A 7,966-nucleotide genomic window follows, 5' to 3' on the forward strand; every position below is an offset into this window, starting at 1 on the left:
AACAGGATGATATTGGGTAATTTGTGTATGAATGTATGGAATTTATGGTTAGTCTAATTTCAAATTGGGTAATTCTTGAGAAGATACCCTTCATTTCATATAAAAGAAATGCATTTATGTTGTGATCTGATATTTCGTCGTGAACTGCTTTTATATACCAACTTTAGTGGTCCAGCACATACAAAAAACTCATGCATAATTGAGTGCAATTTTACCCTCCGAACGAGGAATCCCTTGAAATTGAATCAAAAGGAGCTTTCCCAGATTTTCCGAATAGCTACCTCGAATAAATAAGAGTTTTCGAATGCTCTTCGGTATATTCAGTGGCATTGATCATTATTTCCAAAAATAAACTATTGGAATCGAAGTCGCAAAAAAACTCTTCGAAGAATTTCCAATCCATACTTTTAGTAGATTTTGAGAACTCGTATTAGAAACGACAGCAAATTTCACCAGACCCCTATTTTTATTTTTGCCCGAAAGCTCCATAAATAAGTGTATTTATTGGTCATTACTTTCTTATCGTTGATTAGAAGGTTGTTTACATTTATAGATTTCAAATTTACAAATTTCTAACACGATTTTATTTTACAGATGCCAGATAGGTGTCTTTCTTGATGCTACATTATCCTGAGAATTCGGTAAGCAGTTTTACTCAGTTTATAATTGCTTTAAATATTGTTCAGTCATTAGGCAGAGTGGACTGGCGTTACACGTTTGTTTATTCGAATAATTGAAGAAACCCACTGAAACATTGAATTGAACTTGCCATAACCTCTGAGTAATCAACAGAAAGGCTTGTTCATCGAAAAATAGTTTTTCTCCTCAAAGCGACAAAACTCTGACTTCGATTAGGAAAGGTATGGACTTAGCATATGACATTAAATGCTAACATATGCTGAAAAGTACTAATAATTCCATGAGAAAAGAAACCCGACTCAATTCTTCCTCCTAAAACTAAGATGGTGTCATGTATCTATACAGGAGGTGGTATTTCTCATCGTAGTGGTAGTTGTGTTGTTCCGACGAGCACCAATAAGTCCGAAACCATCTTCTGCATTTACTCTCCTTCGATGGTAATAGACTGCTCCTCAATTACCATTTTCTCGTTCTTATTTAATATCTTGAAGCTCGACTCCCCTTTCTTCCCGGAAATCAGAGCCTACGCTCATGGAAGCTGACAATCCTACAAAACCGCTAATAACTAATAACACAAGGGATGAAGACGAGGCTTGTCTGGGGGGGTTATACTACCTGCAGATTAATCGCACCAGTTGGATTACCCGGTTTCGGAGGAAATGAAATATCAAATTCGTTTGTGGCACGTTTGTTGGAACCCTTAGAAGCGTGTTGCCAAAAGGGGTCGCGTCAAGTAGATGTGGCAGGTTGGGATTATTCGGGGGTGTTGACGAGTTTCGTATTTCTTGGAAAAAATGACGGGGAAAGGCGGCAATTATGATGTCGGCTCTTCTGACACTGAATCGGTTCTTAATAACACTCCCTTATGTCGAGAAAATCAAATACGAGGGTTGATGACTGAATGATAACAATGTGTGGGGTGTGAAGCTGAAAATCACTCTGCTTGCATATTGATAGCGTTTTATTCTTTCGAATGAGGATAAAAATTGATATTAGATTAACAAATTTGAAACTTTTAAAACAAACGTATGAGTGGTTTGAAATTCGTTCAGTAGAATTGCCCAAATAATGAGGTTATTATGATGACGTCACAGTTTTCCCTTTGAAATTTTCAAAATGTTTTTCAGATGATATCTCGAGTAGTTCTATTTTTATTTATCCATGACTATTTCAGTTTTTCTTAAACCTAAGGGGTAACTTTTCATAACGTTGATCTTTTTACTTGAATCTTTTTCTATTAAAGAAATATAAATTTTTGGCACATTAAAAGAACTGGAGGCGCCGGGCATCGATCCCGGTACCTCTCGCATGCTAAGCGAGCGCTCTACCATCTGAGCTACGCCCCCCATATCAAAATAAGAAAGACATTTTGGTTTTCAACATTCACTTAAGAATTAAGGTGCATGGATGTAGTCTCCAGTGCAAGGTTCACTTCCAATTCAGAAACCAGTATTCGTTCGCTCGAGGCTTCTGTTCATACTTTCATGTTGTCTTGAATTCAAAACAATCGACAAGTTGTATGACCACACCGTCCCTATATCAACAAACCTTTTGAATTCACCAAGAATCAATTGATCTAATCGAGGCCCTGTATTCGAAATTCAAGTGAAATTCTTTCAAAATCTTGAACGTTTTTGCTGAAATGGTGTATTTTGATGAACAGGATCCATTCTGTGTATAACAGTTATGTATGTGGGGAAATTTCCAAAATGCTTATGTATGCTGGCAGCCAAGATGCTTCATGATAAGTATCAAATCATTTTCTTCACTGGCATCTACCTTATATACCTAATTCCTCTCGTTACAGTAGTAACGGTTAATAAAACTAATTAAAAAACACATTTTTCAACTGTTATCCGCCAATTAATCCAATTCGGAGAATCACTTCATTCAGAATAAAACATGGAATTCTAATGTCTGCTATAGGCCCCTGATTCGAAACTTACTACAAGAAGCACCGCCTACTTCCTGTAAAAACTACGTGTGATGTTCCTTCATTGCTTTTTAACGAGGTGATTACCATTATATTGCTGCTTTGCACTTAATAGCCATTCCTCCTTGTCCCAACAGGAGTTAATTTGATGAATTCATGTATGTACAGGTGTCAAATGAAAATTTTTTAATTTTATACAGATGGCGAGATGGAATGGTATAATAAAGTGGCTCAGTTATTTGTTTCTCTGTGTATTCACATGAATGTTGCCAGGAAAAAGAGATGAAATTGTTGTTGATAGTCGGAAGAAATTTGAATGATCGGTTTCCTAGTTAAACCTTTCTTGAATAAGTATAGGTACTCTTGAATTTTCAAAATTCTCTTTATGGTTTCGGATTTATAGGCACTGTTTCTTTTTCACAAGACCTAAAAATCATATATGGATCTTTGAAAAGTATCCTCAGTAGTTGAAGAGAATTTTGATGATGATTATTATCGAGGAAAAATGAAAACTTTAGTTGGCAAATATCTCATCGAATTTTGGCTCTTTTGCTACATCTACTACTCCACATTAACATATTTTTACGTCGAGATTGTCAACCGTTGATTGTTACGTTGATCGGACTGCCTGTTCGATGGTTCCATCACATGAGATTAAAAAATTGAATTTTGCAGTGGTATTTTTCAAGTAGAGAAGCACCTAGATCTCAATTTTTAACTGATTCCTCATAGCTACAGAGAAATCGGTAATCCTTTTTTATTTTCCACCATTCCTTTTCATCAAGGCTCATATGTATTGAAATGGAGATTTCCTCTGACTCTTAACTGTTTCTTTGAAAGAATTAATTAGATTCTTTGGTCTGTTTTCAAACATTTCATCGTCATATTTCTCATTTGAAAATTTTGCGCCATAATTTGTGCACAACAAATGAAATACCAACAACGAACGTTACGTTAGTTACATCGAAATGAAAAACTCAGCATCGTCAATGACCCACTCTGCAGACTCTGCTTAGAGGAAGACGAAACAATTGAGCATATCCTCTGTGACTGCCCGGCGGCAGACAGGGTCAGACATGGAGTTTTTGGCTCTCCGAAGTTGATCCTAGAGGAACTCAAGAATCACTCCCCCTCCGACATCATCTCCTTTTTGGGTAGGATGGGACTAGAGGGAGAGATCTAGCTCTATTAACTTGCCTGTGTGCTACAATAGACCGCTTGGTCGCAGTGGCAGGTGTGGGTTTATCCGTCCAACACACCCAGCAATCAGTAATAATCAGTAATCAGTACATCGAAATGACAAAAAAGTGATATATATATATATATTCTTTTGAATGTCAGCAATACATTTCAGTTATCAAACAATATAGCATATGTATGAGTTTCAGCAAAGGTTAGTGTAACGGGGTACCATACAATTTGGAGTATGATACAAGAGCTTAGGGAAAAACCTCAGTAAAAAAACCCTGTCTCTCCCCGTGAATGGTGTAGTGATGTCAAATTTGTTTACAGAATGCTTTTAATACTGAAGGGCTTCCTTTCCATTGACATGAAAATTTCTTTATCCTCTTTCCATTTCAAAATAATATCTGAAATAAAGAAACAAAGTAGAAAACGAGAAAAAAATGAATAATAAAGCCTTCATCCAAACTCATTCTAAGACTTGATGATGACTGAAGAAAAAAATGAACAATCATAGGTACATAATCTGTTTTTCAATTGCTCTGGGAGGAATACCATCTCTGCGTAAAAAATCTTCTGATGATCTTGGTGGAGGATCACTCTCGTCGTTAGAAATGCCTTCAGTACTCAAATTAATAATAGCCAAATCTTGCTTTTGACTGGGAGGGTCTTTCGACCAGGTCCAGTCTTCCAAGTGATGATTCTTCTGTTCTTTAGTTGTTTGAGGAACACTACAAAAAAGTTAATCCTAAGCAACGATAAACGATCATGGCGGCTTTTGGTTGGTTGTTCAAAAACATAGCGAAGGGCATATTTTATATCTTACGAAAATACTATCATTTTTACTACAAAAACTCAGAAAATAATTTGTAATGATGATATTTGAAGCCTATGAAAAGTTATGGTAGAAAATCGAAAACAGTTGTCGATTTCACCCCTTTCTAGCTTGGAGGGAGGAGTGAGAAAAAGTTTCAGGTGCAGCTCTATTCGAAAATTACCTCTTCAAGATTTCATTTGTTCATTTTGCTCCTACTTTGAAGAAAAAATTGAATAAATCCATTACCAAGTCTTCATCTTTGAAGCAACGTTACTCTTAGACGAAGCGTTTCAAGACATCATACCTCCATGGAAACCTACATGCAGGGATACCCTGTATATTGCCTTATTGAATCCACATGATCGAATATGGCCAAAGAAAACTGTACGTATGGCGGACTCTTTGATCCGTAACCAGTTCTGAACGGAAGTGCCGTTCCCCTCTTCCTCCGGGGCTTCATTATAATCCTACCGAAATTCAAAAGGTGGTCGGATCGTTAGCGACACTGGAGGGGTACGCTCCTTAATGGTCTGGTAATTGGTAGGTGTTACCCGGTAGGCCTTATAAATTATTATATAAAATGTCCGGCCAAACAATTTTTCCATGACACCTCGTTTCGTTTTCTGATAACTAGTTTTTGTACGTTGAAAGTCCCGATACGTTCGAACGGGTCCAATCAGATAAGTGATATTTATATGATGTTTTCGGGGTTTTGATAAATTGCTTCATAACGTTTTCGGATTCACGAGAGTTTCTCACCGGCAGCCGTCCGTCCGTCTGGAACGTCGATGACCGATTGCTCGGCAGGATTTTGACCGCAAAAAGTTACGATTTTTCAGTCTTCGGATTGGGCTGGAAATCTGAGCGAGGTTGTCGTTCGATCGATCGAAAAGTATGAAATGAACGGAAGCATTGATGCGATTTTGATGGGGAGATTTCATAATGAAGATGACAATTTTTTCGTAGATAACTAACTGATTGACGCAGAAATGTTGATCTCGAAGTTGAACATAGTTTTGATTGAGCTGTCAATTCTTTGCAGATGCAGAAAGAAATCTAGAATGTAGAACCAGCAGGCTAGGAGAATCCACCTTTCCAGGAAGATTTGCCTCAAATAAACCATAATAAAGTGAATTTCATAAATACCAAAAACGTTCTCCGCTATCGATGAATTGAATCATTCGTACCCACCCCTGTCTGTGATCGTACCTCACTTCTGTCAGTAATGACAACTCATAGACATGGAGTGAGTGCAGTGACTCTAACGAGACAGTGGCGACCATAGATATATAGACATGGACTGTGCCTTCCCTTTCTATCTATGCATGAAATACGGTCAAAAAAAGTGACAGAGAGAAATGCACGTCGGGAATGCAGTTGTCTCTTTCTAGAATATTGATTGGTCCACACTATGTGAACAAGAAAGAGAAGGTTAATGCCCGACCATCATTTCTCTCTTTCTATGAAAAAAGCCAATTTCATGCTGAAATTGCTCTGTCCATGTCTCTATGTCTATGGTGGCGACAATCAATGATTTCTCTCAAAAAACTGAATCAAGAACATTTCTACCAGATTTTTGGACACGAAACTTCTTAGGTCTTGGAGAACCAGAGTGTCGCCATTGCATCGATTGTTGCTCTGTTCTGGATCGTAGAAATGTACCCAAGTATCATCCATATATCAATTCGTAAAAAAAGTTTACATCGTTTTCAAATCGAGCACAGATCGAACGCGATGCTTCTACCCTTGCACACTTTTGCTTAACATTCAAACGCTTGGGGATCCATTTTGCAGCAATTTTGACGCGATGCTTCTACCCTTGCACACTTTTGCTTAACATTCAAACATTTGGGGATCCATTTTGCAGCAATTTTGACGTGAACTATTGAACTATATGATGAATGCGTTCGTATGCAATATTTAGGGCTTCAGATATCCGTTTCAGCCCAATCATAGACATAGAGACATGGACTGAGCAATGCCAGCATGAAATTGGCTATTTATTAGAAAGAGAGAAAAGCTCGTCGGGATATACCTTTCTCTTTTTTGTTCACATAGAGGTGAGTGTAGACCAATCAAAATTCTAGAAAAAGACAACTGCATTCCCGACGTGTTTTTCTCTCTGTCACTTTTTTTGACCGTATTTCATGCATAGATATAAAGGGAAGGCACAGTCCATGTCTCTATGTCTATGAGCCCAATCGATAAAATCATAGATGTAGATGCATAGATATTTTCGGGGACTGACACAGAAACTGGCCCTCCCGATCGGTCATCATTTTCAATGGGAAATTTTTCACTTTTGAAACTTGCAGTCCAATTTTTCACGATCGCATACGAAGGACGTTGATCACCAAGGGTATTAAGCATATCTTCGTGAATCTGCTTACCTCTTAACCCTTTCAAATACAGGAACTTGATGATGGCTCGACACTCAATACAATTTATCGATTTTCAAAATTTCGGTAGACATATTCTTTCTGTTAATTTATTGCGTAACTCTGGTTTATCTCTTTGACCTCCGGATAATCTGATGCAGAATGCCTCGGCACTGCAAGCCAATACAAAAAATGCCTTGGAAGAGCAATTTGTAGAAGCTGTAGACGACGTAATGCCAAAAACATATCTGATGGGGGCTCACTTGACCTAAAGTTCGCCTTGAAATCTACAATCTGAGATCTCTAAGAAGCACTTGCATACAAAGCACAGAAGGTAAAATCAAAAATTGTACCCGAGAACGAACCGAATTCACTATCAGCTGCGCACCAAGCAGGTCCGCCATCCTAATCACAAATTCATTTATTCGCGGAATGAAATATGGCGACTGAACGGAGTCGAAATTGCATCTTGGGTTCATCATTCAGCGGGAATCGATCGTTACAAAGTGAGAGACGTACGCCATGTCCGCCAATATAGAAAGATAGTCTGTCAAAGTCTAGGGAACGCTTTTCATTCGGTCTTGAGTGTTGATAGGGATATTTGTTTTGTCACTTGAAAAGATCGATCGTCGCCGAGACGGCAATATTAATGATTCCATTCGCGCTCGGGGCTTTATTCCTCAGATCCGTATTGATGATCTTGATAAGGACGATGAAGATGGATTTTCAAATGAAGATGATAATGTCTATTTACACGTTTCTTTTCCGGGATAGGCTTAAAAACTAAGTAAGACTCTCGTTATGACCATCTCGTTTTACAGTTTCACGGAAACGAAGCAATCCTCTTGGGTTTTTGCAGAAAATAATCAATGGTATTGTTATCTCAATATAGACAATCAGTTTTTTTTATGGACCTCTTCGGGGAAAAGAAAGCTGCTAGAAATTATAATCCGAAGAAAACACTAGGGGTGTGTCCACAATGTTCTGAGTGTTATAATAATATACAGGGTGAGTCTT

At 37.9% G+C, this 7,966-nt stretch overlaps 1 non-coding gene across 1 annotated transcript; it reads right to left on the minus strand.

The window, feature by feature from the left end:
* Positions 1-1,912: 1,912 nt before the first annotated feature.
* Positions 1,913-1,985, minus strand: Trnaa-agc. Its single transcript has one exon. It is a non-coding gene; the product is annotated as a tRNA-Ala (tRNA).
* Positions 1,986-7,966: the final 5,981 nt, after the last annotated feature.

This window comes from Coccinella septempunctata, chromosome 6 (assembly GCF_907165205.1).
Source record: "Coccinella septempunctata chromosome 6, icCocSept1.1, whole genome shotgun sequence".
Lineage (NCBI taxonomy): Eukaryota > Metazoa > Arthropoda > Insecta > Coleoptera > Coccinellidae > Coccinella > Coccinella septempunctata.